At 36.0% G+C, this 18,341-nt stretch overlaps 1 pseudogene across 1 annotated transcript in view; it reads right to left on the bottom strand.

Moving 5' to 3' along the window:
• LOC306639797 (olfactory receptor 4C11-like) overlaps positions 1 to 7,191 on the bottom strand; it is a 337,410-nt pseudogene extending 330,219 nt beyond the window's left edge. Inside the window, exons 1-2 of the transcript in view lie at positions 7,122 to 7,191; positions 2,326 to 2,701 (exon numbers count right to left, since the gene is read on the bottom strand). The product of the transcript in view is annotated as an olfactory receptor 4C11-like (transcript). The remainder of the gene's footprint in view (positions 1 to 2,325; positions 2,702 to 7,121) is intronic.
• Between the last annotated feature and the right edge of the window lie 11,150 nt (positions 7,192 to 18,341).

Genomic DNA, 18,341 nt, shown 5'->3' with positions numbered 1-18,341 from the left:
GAGAACTTCATTATCTATGATATGGTATAGGTAGTTGATGGAAAAGGCATTATTTTGCTAAACTCCCTCTTGCCTATTTTATGGTTAGAAGTGTTTTCCACTTTAATTCAATTGGCAAAGTGGTAAGAGGTGAAGCACCATAAACCCTTAGAATGTCTAAACTTTGCAACCTGGCCTAGTGAAGCTCTGACAATCTCATACCTAGAACATCCAGTGACCTTGTCATATCATTAAGTAAAATGGGAAAAGAGAGGGAAATATAATGCTCTTTTTGAGTGGGTTTTAGCTCAAATAGGCCTTTTACTTATGTTTTTAAAATCTAATTTTATAAGAGCTTAAGAAACTTAGTTGTGATCATCTTTATATATACAGAGATATAGGTATAGGTATTTGATCACTCAGAAGGCAGAGCATTTTGAAGGTAGCCACTGGCAGTTTGATGAGAAAAGAAGGCATCAGTGATGATTGTAAGGATTGTACATTTTCCTCCCACATCAAGGATCCTACAATGAGAAAAGAAAGAGATAATTTTGAAAAAGCTTATGAAAAGGTCCCAAAGGGATGTAAAATATAAATCTGTCAACATCTGCCAGTTTCAGAGACAGTGAGCCAGTTTTTTATGATACAAATTCAAATAGGATTTTCTGTCCCCTAAGAAATAACCCAGGGCTGGGGAGATAGCTCAGTCTGTAGAGTGCTTGCCTTGTAAGCACAAAGCCCTGAGTTCTAATCCCTAGCACCACAAAAAAAGAAAAAAAAAAAAAAGAAAGAAATAGCCCCACCCTTGCTCCCTAGACTCTGCTGTCTGTCTTTCCAATTTTAGACTCCCAGGCATCAGCTGAAGGTGGAGATTCAGGGGATTTTTGACAGTTTGGTTTATGTCATGCACTTGGCATTTTAATTTTTGGCCCTGCCTAACACCAAGGGGGAATTTGGGCTCTCCATTACGTAAGATGAGACGAAAAGAGTAAGATTGCATGTAAAGAATTGTGAGTTTTCATTCAGACAGATAAAAAAATCTCTCCACTGTATTAATTTTGAAAGAGCAAGAAGAGACAAGAATCCAATTTTTATTTCAATTATGCCTTGCCTACGTAAGATTCAATTACACTTTAAACTCCATAGGACTGGATTCAAATGCTTTAAGGATAAATTGTAAGTCACAAAATAAGGAGAATTGTGAGCATTCATCTGGAGGGAGTGTAAACAAATCTGCCACTTGTGAATAGCACTGAGTGCTTTGATAATGTCCTCCTTGGATGTTGATACTTACTCTGCCTCATCTGTATCACAAGTATTTGGAATATTTGGTGCTATGTTGTGACATTTTTTGTTTGGTGGATGGAGATGCTCACGCACATAATAAAGTACATCATATTTTCTTCCATTAACCTGTATCAATTATAGGTATTACTTGTGCCAATGTAACAGAAATAATAAGCTCAGGGACTGAATTTATGAAGTGGGGAGTAATGTACCATACATTATATACCATATATATATATATATCAATATATATATAATCATATGTGTATTACATACATATATATATGTCATTTTTCAAATGAAAATAATGGTGTAAAAATATTTTGCATAAAACTAAAGGCCTTAAAGGTTGGAAACACTAGACCTAGCTTTTCAATTCCTGCATGTTCCCAGGAAATATAATACCTTTCCTGTCAATGCAACAAAAACTAAAATGAAAGAAGTATACACTATAATACACATAGTATTTATCAAGTGAAGTCATACTTTGCTACACCATAATTTTTCATGGCATTTTTCAGTTCTGCATTCCTCAATGTATAGATCAAAGGATTCAGGAAAAGTGTCCCAATTGTGTAGAGCACATCCACCATCTTGTCTACTGGAGAGGTGGTTGGTGGACAAGTGTATATAAATATACACAGACCAAAAAATATGACAACAACAATAAAGTGGGAGGAGCATGTGGAAAGGGCTTTTCACCTTTCTTCTGCACTGTGGTTCCTCAGAGAGAATAGGATGACAATACAAGAGATAAATAAGAATGTGAAACTCACCATGCATATGGTCCCACTATTAAACACCATGAGCATATTGATATCATAAGTGATACAGGCCAAATTTCAACAAAGGTTGCATGTCACAGAAATAGTGATAAATCATATTGGGACCACAGAAGAGTAATTGCAAAGCCAGGAAAATCTGTGCTGAATAATGAATTGAAGATCCCACCCAGGCCAGAATCACCAATACACCACAGACTCAATGGCTTATGATGGTTGTGTATTGCAGGGGCTTACAAATGGCCACATAGTGATAAAAAATCATGAGAATGAGCACAAACATTGCCATGCAGTCAAAAAAGTGAACCGCAAAGGTTTGGGTCATGTACTCTTTGTAAGAAATGGTCTCTTCTGAGAAAGGATATCCACAATCAATATGGGGGCTGTGGTTGTTGAGAAGCAAGCATCAGCAAAGGACAGGTAGAAAAGGAAAAAGTCCATTGGACTCCCAAGGGTCTGACTTGTTTTAATGGTCACCACAATGACACTGTTCCTCAGCAGAGTTGTGAGGTAAAGAATCAAGAAGATCCCAAATATTGCCTTCTGCTTGCCAGTGTCTTGTGTCAGCGCAAACACACTAAATTCAGTCATGCTGCCCTTATGTATCACAATGTCAGTGGCTATGAGCAGCCTGTAGTTGATAAATGTTTTGTCTGCAGATAAGAGAAATTATATCTTGAGGAGATTGTGAACTGATATCTGAATTCCTGGGTTCTGTTCCATGCTGTGCTATCTATCTCTAACTGCCTTTGGTGTGAACCAAAATCCCCTATGAATCTTCATAAGCAGATATCCAGACTTCTGCAACATTTAGCTATTGGCTCAGAAACCAGCCAGACTGAATCAAAGCTTTAGGATTTATGGACTAAAAATAAATATAGGTCCTTTGGATATTTTATTCCTACCTACATTGAGAACTGCAGAACTTGTTCTTTCCTTGTTCTTAAATGCTTTGAAACCTAGTTCTAGTGTATCAAAATGGAATGCAAATAGTGACTTTATGCTTCCTGGACTTTCAGAGAAATTTTAAAGTTAAAAAAAGGGTTACACCCACACATATGCACACATAAGCACATATATATCATGTAGTAACAAATTTTATCTCTGCACTCTGAAATTTGAAACAAAGGACAGTATTCTGTAGTTATTCAGGAAGGGGGTTGCACTGAGGGTGAAGACAGCAAAGTCTTCCAATAAACACAGACATCCAGAGACCAGGCTCGGAAGGCACAGATCTAATTTTACTTATGATTGAACAAGATATATATAGGCACATTATCCCATGAGGTTAACATGCTTGTTAAATCATAACAGAACCAACCTATACTTAAGCTATACATCGTGCTAATGTAAACAAACCAAGTATCCTTAAGTGATTCTCTCTGGCAACAAGTCTGACTACAGTATTCCAATATAAGTAGGCACTCATACTGTTGGTAAATTCCATCTGATAAGAATCCTTTCAGTTCACTCATTCACTCCATGAACTCTGGCCCCTTAAGTATCTTGGATGAAATTTACTTTACAAAGAATGTTGACAACCATTTACCTATGTCCCTTGTGTCTAATACATCAGTTCACTAATGGTCATAATATAACAAGGTCTGAACGATTCTTTGAGGCCAACATAATTGAAGGATACTAAATTTTTCTCTTTCTCTACACCAACATTTTCCATTAGAATATTGAACTTCTTGGTCTGTAAATTGGACATGGAATAGAATTTCTAATGTACTTATAACTTAAGCAGTGTGCTTTAAATATGTCTCATATATGTCCTGAACTCCCCAGAATACTTCTGAAAACATCATTTGTAATTCTTTTATATCCATAATTCCAACCTATATTTTTTGATTTCTCTATTTCATGTCCTTATTCATATCATGTATAGTTTATTTGATTGAAATTATCATATCCTGCCATTTTAAATTATTATTTTGATAAGAATTGCTAATAACAAATTATTTGTTTTTTATTTTATTTTATTTTTATTATTTTTATTTAGCTTTAATTTTTTACAGACTGCATTTTGATTCATTGTACACAAATGGGGTACACAATTTCATTTCTATGATTGTACACAATGCAGATTCATACCATTCATGTAATCATACATGTACATAGGACTATAATGTCTGTCTCATTCCACCATTTTTCATACTCCCCTTCCTCTCATTTTCTTCTACATATTCTAAAGTTCCCCCATTATTTAATAAAATTTTTTTGTTTTATTTCTCAGATTAATTGTTAATTTAATAGTGTGATAGCATATCAATCTTTAGAAGAAGTATTTGGTTAATTTTTTGTTCACTGGGATATTTATGTCATTTCCGATTTTCACTCTCATAAATGGTTCTCCAAATAACTTCAGAATAGTTTACCAAGTGCACTATTATTTCTCAAATGAAAGAGATTACCAAAGTTATCTATTCAAAATTATTTTTCATATTTTGTGCTTCATTAACTGTATAATTATTATAGAATACTATATAATTATCACCAAATAATTGTTATAGAATAAACATCATGATGAGACAGAGTAAACAGAACAATGTAAGGAGGAAATTAACATCTTTCTTTAGATTATTTCAATCTACTTTTCTACTCTCTAGAAATAATCACCCTTATTTTCTATACATACATCCTGAAATATTTATAGACATCTTTGTATGTGTGTACTTCTCTATATTCTTTTTTCTCATATAAAAGTATGACCAGTTATCAATCTTGATAATGTTTCCAGAAAAGTTGAAGTATTTGCAAAAGAAACTTTATGATGTTACTTTATTATTATACCATAGTTACTTTTTGAAATATAGATTGTTTATAAAATTATATAATATCATATTCTTATGCTATCAACCAATTTTTACATTTTTATCAGATTTCCTTTCTGAAAATACTGCCCTTCTCATTATATGTCATTTGTCAAATCATCTTTAGCATTCATGATATTTGAATAATATGCATATTAATCTCTCCAAATCATCACTATATTTTTTTTTATAAGAAACATGGTTTGGCTTTTCTTCTGTGTGTTCTTTCTTTTCCTCTGTGACTTTGTTTCCTTTTTATACAGTTCAGTCTGTCAACTTTTTCAATCTAGTTTATTCCAGTGCTTAAAAACATTTTTTAAATTGTGTTTTTTTTTTCTACTCCCTCTCCATAATTCCATAATCCTTTTTTGTTGTCATTATTGAAAAAAAATGTATGGGAAAAATGTTCCCCTTTATTAACAACTTATCTGAGCTTCAAGATAAATGTGGATAGGATCATTAATTATGGCTGACAGTATGTGATTGGTTTTAAAACAAGAAAAACCATCTTCTCCTAGTAAAAGCTCCTATTCCATAGAGTCAACAGTAAAGAATTCAAAATTATGTGAGAAGATGATCTGTAACTTTCAATGAAGAAAGTCATATTCAGCCTGAGATGCAAACATTGAAAACCAGGGTTAGAAGTGGGTTAGCTCAGCGGCCTGGCATGGTCTGAAGCCAAACTGCCTAATCTGAAGTCCCAGGCACTGCCCAAGAGTGGCCTGACATTTAGCAAGTGCCTTGATATAGACATAAGTAATAAGATAATCTACCTTTAATTGTTGCTGTGAAGTTTAAATACATCTGCATGCCATGCAGACAATGTGGCTCTGGACTACGTGCCATTGGAGTAGTCTCATTGAGACTCTTAACCCAATGTTCAAAATCAATTCCAACTGTTCTTCTACTCATAATGCAGCTGCACAACAGTTTTAAAGCTGGAACATATTGTGTTGAGTGACTAGAATTTTGCCAATATTATGGATCACACCTGTTTTTTCTTGCTGTAATCAGAAGATAGAAATGGCAGTTCCTAATATCTTAAATAATATAAAAAATAAAATGAATAAAACAACATCACATTTTGAATGTACAAGGCCCAGGCAGAGAGGAAAATAGAAATCAAATAAGGCTTTGGTTATAAAAAGCATTGGGATCCAAAGATACAAAAATCAGAGAAGTCAGAACATAAAGGATCAGAAAAATGAAGGTGCATTTTAATGGAAATGAGAAGGAAAGTATTTTCTAAGGCAAATAGATCAATGTGAAATTTCTAGTTAGCCCAAGTCCAAACATATCACAGATAAGCTTGGAAAAGTAACTTGTCCTCCAGCAAACCACCCTGAAACCAGGTTATAATGTTCGAACACCTATTCATTGGCAAAGTATAAAACTTGGACACACAATGTATGTAAGATTAGTTTTATTTTAAGATTAATTCATCACCTAAGAATAAAAATTACTCCAAATAATTTACCTGAAATTTTCCATTAGTTGTTGTTGCTAAAGTTTGTATGATTGGATACAAAGTCATCTCTGCTGAATGTCTACCTCCTTTAAGATACTACAATCCCACTGAAGACATCTGATTTTCTTGTCCCTGAACTTAGAAACTCAGTGCAAAACGTACAAGTATATTTAGCATGTTCCCCATAAACTAAAGACAGCCCTGAAGGCATTTCAAATACAACATATCCTGACCTCAGACTTATCAACTCCTTTCCTTGACACAGTTCAGAAGTACCCACTCTCAACCATTTTCTGTGAAGAATAACAATATTAAACATATTTCCTCAGCTTCAACAAAACTATTCTTATATTTCCAAAACATAGACCATAATTCCATTTGTACAGTATTTAGTACTCATTAAATTCTAAATAAAATGTTTCACATAAGTTAGTGGAATAAAAATAATATCACACTTTGGGTAATATACTTAGGCAAGTTTACATTGTGAGAATTATTATATTTTAGAACTTTAGTCCTAGATTTAATGCATGCCAATATCACCAATGGTCAGTTATAGAATTCTTTATTTGGATCATCCAGTCATTCACTGAGATCCTAGTCTATATCTCCAGCAGGGAAGAAGGACCCAATTTTGGTGTTCCCTCTTCTCATGTCTCCCATCTCTTTCTCTTTTTGCCTTCTTTCTATTACTTGGAGTGGAAAAGTGGGCACTTTAGAAATAGGATGATTGACAAATACAAATAAAACAATTACTGTGGTTTCCAATGCAATGGTTGATACACTCACCTTGGCTTTCAAAACCCTTTCCCAGCTCTGCCATCTTACTGTCCACTTGTCCTCCCAGTGTTCTGCTCATCGATGCTCCAGTCACACATGACACATTCTGAATAGTCTCATTCCCTGAATGTTCCATATCTTACAGTCAGATGGCATTTCCTCTGCTCTAACCTCCTCTCTCCATTCCATCAGTGTGTGTGTGTGTGTGTGTGTGTGTGTGTGTGTGTGTGTGTGAGATGCACATTTCCTAAATCTACACTTATGTCCTTTACTTCAATATCCTTTGTTCATTTTATCTGATATCCTGTAAGAAGAGTTGCCTTGTTGTTCTGTGTGCACTTCAGTGTATGATGGAGATAGAATTGAGCAGAGATGAGGCAGAGAAAATCCAGGTCCAGAACCCAAGACTGTGTGCTCCATGGAATTTCTTTCTAATACTCCATTCCCAATTCCATGCAAAGAATCACACACCAACCATCTATGTGGAACCAAAATAAATTCAAGAAACCATAAACAGGAAATGAAGGAAACCACCCATATACTCAGATATGTTCTATCAAATTGACAGGATCTTTAGAGATCAGCATTTTAGATGTGTATTTGCAAAATAAAAGGAAAGGGGATAAATTTAAGTGAAGGATGTGAGAAGTAAATCCAAAGTGGGGAACAGATATTGTGAATGAGAATTACAGAAGAAAGAATTATCAGGGGATGGGACAAGGGAAAATCTATTGTGCAAGAATAAGTAAAGAAGCATGATAAAGATAAAGAGTATTTTCTTCTAGGATTTCACTGAAGAGTTTTACTTCTCTCTCCTTCACTCATGACACAATTCCACACCTCAACCTTCTAACAGGATATATAAAGCAAGGGAGACGTTAGATAAAATACCAACATGCACATCCTCTATATAAGGACACTCAGTGTCATTAGCATCAATGCAAACTGACTGCATATGATTAGTGTCATCCCTATCCTTGTCCTGATATCATACTCTGCAAATAAATTACTTTGAAAGTATTGAAAAGTACACCACTGCTCCCTTTACTGTGTCCCCTTTTTAGATTGAAATTGGGCTTTAGATACTATTTCATGAATTTAAGCTGGAAATATTGGATCTTTTCATCATTGGAGAAATATATCCCTGGAAGTTTACTCTTCTCAGGAGACAGAATGTGAGAATAGCAACTGCCCTAAAACCTTGTCCCATATGGGAGGGGAGAAAAATTGTGTCCCTTCAAATTCCTCCCAAACTCCTAGAGCCTCTGTAGCATACCTTTCTTCTGAGAGCTGCCCTACACGAGTGCAAGTTCCAGATTCTTCACCTCCTGTTTGTGCCCAGAATCAGAACTCCTCCTAGGGAAAAATCAGTCACTTGCTTTCTGTTCCAGAATTAAAATCAATTTATTAAAATTGTTGTCTCTCTAGAGCTTTGCCCTTCAGTTTTGCTTTCCTTAGTGAACTGCCAGGACCCACACAGGTAATTTATCTATTGTCTATAGATTTTCTAGCTGTTAATAACTAGAAAAAATGTGGCCACAAGTTATTGCACCACAAGTTGCAAAAGTTCACTCATGTATTAGGTTATTATCAATTTAATAAGTATTTGTCAAACATTCACTATATTACTATATTACATATTAGGGGCACTATATTTCGTATTAGGGGCAGGCAATTTAATACTAAAGATTAAAAAAAAAAAAGAAAGAAATCCCAACATTTTTATAAATAACATTCTTGTGCATGAATAATAAATTATATAACATGGTAGATGATAGTAAGGAAAAACATAAGTCATAAAGTGCATAAGATTTGCATTTCTATAAGATGAAAAATTCATTATTAAAGAGACACATTTGGATTATAATCCAAGGGAAGTGAAGGATCAAACAATGCAGATATCTGGAGGAGGAATAATTGAGACAGAAAACAACCATTCAAAGTCACTAAGGCAGAAGCTTTTAAAGTTGGCTTGTATGTTGTGATGGGGTTAAATAATATAGTTAGCGGCACTAGTACCAAGAAGCAGAAAGTAACTGAGATGTGGTTGAAAATTAATGGATATGGAATTTCATGTTTATGGCAAGGTCTTAGTTTTTGACTCTGGAAGTAAGGAGCTGAGATAGGTTAAAGGACAAAATTATTTGGAAAGAACATGGTCAACTGTTCCACTTAGGAGCCATTACATTGGAAGGACCTTCTCTATGATATTAAAATAACTGTGAGGCAGAACAGAAGCATGTTGAATGATGGTGAGCAGAGAGCCAACACCTTCAAGGTGTAATGACCCTGGAAGCCCTTGATGACTTTTCTAAGGAAGAGTGGAGTTCAGCATAATCAGATGGAGAGGAAAAACTAACTGGAGAAGGGTGTGTGCTAGAAGTGGTAGTTAAAAGTAATCACAAAATCTCACCTCTAAGATGTTGGCATGAGACCTGTGAGAGAGAAAACACTTTTCACTTAAGTAGAAGCACAATGCCAGGAGAACCAGGGAGGCAAGAAAACAAATGTTCACAAAAAAAAAAAAAAAAAAAAATGAAAAGGTAGGAGATTCTGCCCATTGTTGACCTGAGATCTAAAAGCTCTAATGAAAGTGGCTTTTAAGGAATGAGAGTTATGATTTTTAAAAGGGGGGGGGTTGTATTGCTGTAGGAGATTTAAAACATGAATTTGAAATAATCTCTTAAAAAGGGCAGTCCCTTGATGGGGAGACATTCATGTGGTTTCTTCAGATCCTGGACTTGCTATTGGGCCTTTAGAAAAAGTGGAATTCACTAGAATGTTAGCTAGGAACACACAATTTTGTCAATGCTTCCTAGAATAGCTCTTGAAAATAATGAGTCAACAAAATTGAATTAAATTTTTAATGAAACTATTTCTTCACTGCTTCTGATACCAGGTGCCTGTGGCAGACTGCTACTTGTCTACTTAAAGAAAATCACCCTTTTCAGTAACAAAGGGTATCAGCTTTCAGGCCACTATATTCCTCAGACCTACTTTACACATAGGGATAGCTCTGTAGTGGAGGTTTCATCAATTGGATATAAGAAGAAAACATATGTGTACTTCCTGGTGAAATTTAAAATGTTAGATGTGTCTTCCTCGGATTTATCTCAGCTTCTGGACAGATGGTGTCAAAATACAGTGCTCTGTTAATGCTTCTCAATGTGCAAAGAACACCTGAGACATTTAGGGCTAAACTCAAATTATGCTTCATCAGTTCTAGGATGAGGCTTGGGATTCTGAGTTTTTAATGAGCTCCAGGAAATGCTAATGGTTCTAGCTATGGTTATAATTTGAACCAGAAGGCACAGCTTCACTGGTGATCAAACAAAAGATTGAGAGGAATCTGGGTCCACAAAGGAAGAGGAGAAAATGCTTTGCAAGTTGGACCATTTACATGGGACTATTACATCAAAAAGAATAAACTTCTTACTTTTTAAAGCACTAGGTCATTGCAAGTCTCTCTGATAGAAGTTGATGCTTTCTCTAAGTAGTTACAAAACTCAAAATATACATGAGACTCTTCCCCTCTTTAAAAAGTAACTCTAGTACTGTGCAGGTACCTGGATCACTGATATGGTCTTTCACAGGCAGATGATATTCCTTCCAATACATTTTCAATTATTTTTCAATTAAGAACATGGTTTGATTACCCATGAGAGTTTGTAATGTTGGAGTCTGAAACTGTTCAAAAGATATATACAGAAAGAAAAGTTAAGAAACACCCTCCAGATTCAGTTTGGGTGAATCATAGGTCTCTACAAACCTGCCCAGTAAAATCATTAGCAAAAAGGGGAAGTGGGTCAAAATGATTTACTTAGGTACAAATTCAAAATAGTTACTAACATCTAGACAATCACTGTTGACATGGTATATTATTTAGGAAAATAGGAATTAAAAAGAGAACAATTTTTCATTGTGAAAAACCGCCGCTTCTTTGCCTGGCTGCTCCAAGCGGCTCCGCAGCCGCTTCTTTTACGGCCCAACCAGTGGGACAAAAGACACATACTCTTCAGAAGTTCATGAAGCAGCTTCCCGTTTATTCCAATAACACTCTCAATATATAAGCAGTCTCACACATAAGCAATTGTAACCAGATATGTCCATCCAATCCTGTTAAAGGTTAAGCGATCACTCACTCCAGCATACATGTAAAGTATATCTGTCCATGCGCTAGGTGGCTGAACTGATTATCATGCAGCCAATTGTAAACGCTTCCTGCCGTTCTCCATGCATAATCAGGATGCCATTTGCTCTCTGCCAGTCGCCATCTTTAGATGCACGTGGCATAACCCTGGGACCCGGGTTTCCCGCCACATTTCATTATACAAGAATTGCCATTTTTTGTTGCAAAACATGTCATGCTAAGCTACTGATGATGGGTACAGAGGTGGGATGTTCCCACAGGAGAAGCATTTCCTAATAACACGAAGTCTCAAGGTAAAATGGAGTCTCTTTAGTCATTGCCCATATAGCCTGGCCTATAAAATTTCCATGGAATCAAATATGTCAAACCATCACACTCAAGAGCTCCAAGAAAGCCATGTTCCCAACACAGTCCCAAAGGATGTCAGTGAGTTACCTACCTGACACAGTCTGAAGACAATTCAAGAACTGGAGAAATGTAGTTAAATTTCAATTCACTCTGAACTACAACTAAAAAAAAAAAAAAAAAGTGATCCCTTTTTATAAATTAGCTTAAAACAGTCTCTTCTGGAATTACAGAATTCATTGAGGCCAGTTAGATGTTGGTGGACATGAGCCCTGGCTACACTACTGTCAGCTATCTGAATTTAATCAACTACATTAATCTCTTCAATTTTCAATTTTATCTTTTGTAAAGATCAACTAATAATAATGTTTACTCACCCCATTTCTAATTCCATCTATAATTTTAAAACACTGTAGAGGGAAAAAGGGGATGAGAATCATTGAATACTTTTCTTATGCTTTTTTCTTTTTATTTTTAAAGATACATTCTCTTCTACACAAGGGAGAAAGCTAGATATTTCCTTTTTAATGTGATCACAAGCTGTTAAAGTTGAAGCATTACAGAATTACTTTTCTATAATGGATGGAAACCAGGATTTACTACCTAGTGCACCTGCCAGGTATGCCATTGTCCTTGTGATAGCTATGATGAGGTTTATGTCACAGATCCAAAGTGAGGGTGGGAGGACACAAGCAGGAGACAGACTGCACAATGCTTCACACTTTTGTTCATGTGTCTGAGCACCAACCAGCAAGACTAAGTCTCTGAGAGAAACATCTTAGGGAAAAGAATTCTGCCAACCTGGTCTTTTTTGTTAAAAACAGACTGGAAGATTCTTGAAAACATTTTTTGATGTGTCACCTAAAGCTTTTGGACTATGAGCTCTCCACCAATTAAATGGGGGTATGAAGACAAATTTAACTTTATCATTTTACCCCTATACAATTTTACAAAGACCCAAGGATATAAAATAAAACAAGTAGTCCCTGACTCAGAAAAAAATGCAGAAGAAAATACTATGTTCTTATTAGTCCTTCTTAAACATGAAGAATTGAGGTGAGAGAGTGAAAAGAATCCCTCAAAGTGACACAACCAATTACTAACAGAACAAGTTTAGAATCTAAATCTCCCAACTAGGAGTCTAAAGCTTTTCTTTATTTTAATCAGATATCTATAGCACTGTCATAAGATTTATTGTTCTGTAAAACAATATCGACTCGACAGGAGCCTGGGTCAATGATCTCACCAAGTCAGTTCCAACTCTGAGTGAATTCTGTGAATGCTCATTAAATATTTCTTGTGGATGGTACAGTTAAGATACCTAACAACTCCACATAAAGCCAAACCAGGGCTAGTCTAAGGTTTTGTTGAGGACAGTGAACTCTGGTCATTCAGTCATGGAATCTATGCAAGTCAGAAGAGATGACAACTGATGTTTGTACTCTTTTGTCTTTTATTTTTGTACCAGTAATTAAAAAGAGGTGTGGCTCTCTACCACTGATTCACAGTTTAAGTCATTTTTTTAATGATGTAGTTTTAAACCATTTATTTTAGTTTTCACTAAATTGGAGAGTCTGGCCTTAAACTTGTGATCCTCCTTCCTCAGTCTCCCAAACCTCTGGGATTACAGATGTATACTATATTCCCAGAACTCTTTTGTCTTTGATCCATGTGTGTCTCACTTAAGATCTCAAAGTGAATTAGGACCTTACTTTAAAACCTGTTCACTTAAAATTACATCTTAATAGGGTAAACCTTCCAATGAATAATAAAGAAATTGTTCAGATCAAACCTAACCAATAAAATGGACATTTGAAACAATATTTTACTGAGATCTGAAATATCTACAGATGTCGCTGGCTCTTTGCGGTACAAAAATCTGTGGATATTTGTCACCGCTTACAGCAACAACTTGCACGGGTCTTATGGGTGGTGGAGTGGAAACTGAGGCACTTCTATATTTTTCTTTAGTGCACTGCTTTCTTGCTTGTTTGTTTATAGAGGGTAGAGGAAATGAGGTTTACTTGCTTTGAGAGGAGAGAGAGAGAGAGACTTTGCTTAAGAGAGACTTTGAGAGAAGGACAGACTTTGCTTAGAGCTTAGAGGAAGAGAGACTTACTACTCCTCACTTAAGGTCTGCTGCTTACTGGTGCGTCCTGCATCCTGTGAACTAAGGGTGTGTCTACCTAAGGTGCCCTAGTGATGCGTCTCAGTTCTCCGTTCTGAGATCTGCCTTCTGCTGCTTCCCCTATTCGCTGCTGCCACGCAGGTGTCTAGCTGCTTCCGTGTATCTTGCTGCTTTTCTGCTAATGGCTGCTGAGTCTCTGTCTTGCTCCGCCTATGCTTATATCACCTCCAGGAGGCAGAGAGCAGGGCCATGTCCCTTACGCAAAGATTAGGCGAGACACTCTGAGCAGGCAATTAGTGCTGGAGAACATATGTGCATACATTGTGTGCGTGGACGATAAATTCACCTGAGTGTTCTTATGTCAATTAACCTCCTTGCTGCCAATGTGATCAACATGGCACAGCCCCCAAAATACAGATAACTAAGGCCAACATTTATTTTTGAAAAGAGTGGGAGAATAAATGGAGAATAAAAAGGCTTATAGAAAATAACATAGTATAGATATAGGTCACAACTAAAAATAGAATTTATTTGAAAGATCCCATTCTATAGTATGTTAAAGTATGAGCTGTAATTTTTATCAACATTTTCAGGATAATGCCCACAATGACTATATTCACTTTGCAAATATTTCAAGGGGGTTAATATCAGAGATGGGTTTAAACTTTTCTAAGGGAAGATATAACATGCATTCATTCAGCCAAAGGATGTTTAGTAAGACAGATACATCAGTGAACCAAACAGAAAGAAATCCCCTCCCATGGAGCTTAGAGTCTATCAAAGGAGACAAACAAAAGTGCAAGTATACAAATTATACGGAGGATAAGAGAGTGATTGATACAGCTGTCAAAGAACAGAGAGTTGGTGATGAGGCTTAACAAAAGTCACAGTACAGAGTTCTGCTTTTTAAAATCTAGGCATTGTTGGATGAAGAGAGAGTAAGAGAGTGAGCCAGCACACTGATGGAAGAAGGGTCCAAGGCAAGAAATATGTGCAGAGGCTGTGAGCTAGGAGATGCCCCTGTGTGTTCATGAAATGAAAAGAGACCCAGAGGGAGGGAGATTGAGAAAGAAGCAATTGGGGAGGTCACATTCAGCCAATTTGTAGAGCCTTGGAGGTGACTGTCAGGACTCCACATTTTCCTCTAATGAAAGGAAGACCAATTGCAAGAATATGAGCAAAGTCATATTTTCTTATTACCTATGAGTTAATACAGCATCACTCCTGAATCAATTCATGTGTAAAGTTAGAAACTTCCTGTTATTCTTTTGAATATACAGAAATATTTTTTAATCCCCATGTTTTACATTTGCAATGTATTCCTGAAACTACAATGTAACTACAAGGAGCCAGCTTAGTGTTAGTCCAACAAAATCTTTGGGATGAGTGTCATCATGCCTAAGCATAGCTGCCTAGAAAACAAAATGGAAATCTAAAGCTATAAGTGTTGAGAGGAGAAATTGAAATATTTCAGTACATAGGTTTGTTTCAGAAACTACAGGGTAACCTGAGGTTACTAAATGTTAGCCATGAGAATGACATCTGTATCTGTATTTAAATTACCTCTTCATTGATAATTTTTCCAATAGGATTATATTCACTTAGTAGTCAAAGTTAAGAAAATTAAAATCTTACAATTTGAAATGTGATCCTCTTTTAAAAATGACTTTTTTCATGTGGTTCCCCAGGTTATTATTTCATATGCTAGGGGGAAAATTCACAGCACTACATATGCACAATAATATGGCAATTGTTGGTACAGTGATGCCTCAATAGTTTCCTTTGACTGCAAATGAATAAGAAATACTGATTGCTGACTCCCATATGGAGTGTGTTCCTCTGTCCTTCCATAGCTGACTGGTGGTTTTCTGATCTGAGAGAAGCTATCCATAGGCAGAATGGACCAATAAATTCCTATCTCTCAGGAAATGCAAGATGGGACTCAAATTCTGCAGCCCGCACTGAATGCTGAAGTCACCTAACACAGGATGTCCTACAGTAGAGGGTTGGTAAATCTCTACTCTCTGCTTGTTTTGAGTCCTGGTTGTTCTTCAACAGTCATTAAAATCGCTGACCTAAATCTTTTATAACATGAAATAGTGGTAGTAAATTTCTGTTAGTAATGGGAAAAAGACTTTTGTCTTCCCTCTGCAAAGATTTTGCAAAGAATAGAGTGAAAGGAGAGTAATCAGTAGGTATTTTGTCTTTTCATTCTTAATTTCTTTATTATTATATCCTAAGGAAACATAAAATTCAATCCTTTTTAATAACTATGAAATATCAAGTTGTTAGCTCAGCTCTAATACCTGTTGTGAAAGTAAAAACCATTTTCTGATCCCAACATGGAAGATTTTCTATAAATATATATTACCATATTTCTATACAAATAAATACTATAAAGTTTTTAATCAAAAACATTTTACATGGTGATTGATTTTTTAAGTGTTCAATGTCTACCTTTCATCAGAAACCAGTACCACTCTCTTCCACACTTTCCTCATGGCATTTTCACTTCTTTCTTCCTGAAAGTATAAATCAAAGACTTAATCAAGGGAGTCAGGATGGTGTAAATGTGGCCAACATTTGCTCATAGGGGAAGGAAGATGGAGGCCATGCACATGTAAGTATGTATGGAGCAAATAACAAAACCACCACGGCAATGTGAGATCCACGACAGAGCTTTCCTCCATGCTTCAGCACTGTGTGTCCTCAGAAGAAGAAGATGACACCATAGGACACAAGCAACAAGGAGAAGTTGATGATGCAGATTAACCCACTGTTGGTGATCACCAGAAGGTCTAGGATGTGGGTGTCAGTGCAGGCCAGCTCCAGTAACGGGTACAGGTCACATAACAAATGTTCAATGACATTACGCCCACAGAAGGGCAAGTGGAAGGTAAAGAGAATATGGATGATGGAATTCAAGAAGCCCCCTGTCCAGGCCACTCCCATCGGAATCCCACAGAGCCTCCAGTTCATGATGGAAGAGTAGTGCAAGGGCTTGCAAATGGCTACATAGCAGTCATAGGCAAAGATGATGAGGGTAACAATTCCTGTCCCAGCAAGGAAGCATTCAGCAGAAAAGTTGAATCATGCATCCTTTGTAAGAGATGGTTTTCCTCTCATACAGGGGGCCTGTGATCATCTTTGGTGTGATTACAGAGGAAAAGCAATCATCAAGGATGAACAGGACTGCCAAGAAAAAGTACATGGTGGAGCCCAGCAGTGCAGGGCTATAGAGGATGATCACTACAATCAGCAAGTTGCCTCCAATGGTTGAGATGTGGACCAAAAAAAACACAACAAATACTATTTTCAGAACTCTTGGATGATTGGAAATCCCCAGGAGGACAAATTCAGTTATAGTTCTATGATTTTACATGATTTCTATGGAAAAGGTGAAGGTAAAAGAGCAATCATGAAAACATACTATTAGGATTAAAAAATTGCTTCAAGTTATTTGTAATATGATATTCAACAACTAACTGGTACATCAATATTTGAACTTATTTTGAGTGCTTTTGTGATTAATGAGAAAATAATGTTAGATATTTATTGAAGGCTGTTGTAGATCAGGGAAAATTAAGGTGCAAATAAATTACTGTACACTTGAAGAAAGACACATTTTCAACATGGTGGGAATATTACTTTTTATTTTAAAGTCCAGGTTTTACCACTGTGTAGTAGCTGCCTACAGTGAGTTACTGAAAGCTATCCTGAAGCCCATACTCAAGTTGCAAACCAGAAGAGACTATTATTTATTAATCATGTTTTCCATAGGCATGGGATGAGGCAGGGATGAGTAGCCTGCCATGCTTGACAAGAGGACTTCTTCATCTACCATTAGAAGGAGAAATAAAAACTTTCTTTAAAACTTTGGAAAGAAATGGTCCTTTGAATGAGATGATTCATTCTTTATAAAACAGAGACATATGAAAACCTGCTTAGCTGTACTGTCCTATAAGCGTAAGTATATACAAAGTGTTGAGATTTTACTTGCAACTTATCATTTAAAAATCTGAAAGAGGTTAATAAAAATAATACTTTTTTATAATGAATTACTGGCACAATGCAAGGAAAACAATTGCTCAGGATTCACATCTGTGTGGTCTTGTTATCCATATTTACTGAAGAGGAATTTATAATTAAAATTGATAATTTGAAGCAAACAACAGATACTTGATTTGGAATTTTAGCATGGAATTTCTAGCTTTAAAATTCAATTATTTTTAAGAAGATCGACAAAGAAAGGAGTAGGGCTTTTCCTTTTCCAGCAGGAAGTTCAGAGCAGGCATGATCTCTATAGTTTCAGTCCATCTTCAATTTAAGGCATATTATTCTTTTACTCATGTTTGAATGAGGAGTCTTGATAAAGTAGGCAGAGCACACAATGAAGAGTCAGAAGGCAATTTTCGAGCCACATACAAATACATTTTGGCAATCTCCTTACCTTTCCTCTGTAAGGAAAGAAAGAACTGAGGGAATTTAATTTAGAGTCTTGAGACTTTATTTTATGTTAATTATTTATACAATGTGACCCTGTCTAAGCAGATATAATTCTTCAAAACACATTGTTTCAAATTTAAGGGACTTTATTGTCAGATAG

The sequence above is a fragment of the Sciurus vulgaris genome (genome assembly GCF_902686455.1).
Source record: "Sciurus vulgaris genome assembly, chromosome: 11".
In the NCBI taxonomy this organism is placed as follows: domain Eukaryota; kingdom Metazoa; phylum Chordata; class Mammalia; order Rodentia; family Sciuridae; genus Sciurus; species Sciurus vulgaris.
The sequence above is the reverse complement of the archived record's forward strand: the minus strand, read 5'-3'. Positions and strand labels throughout refer to the sequence as shown.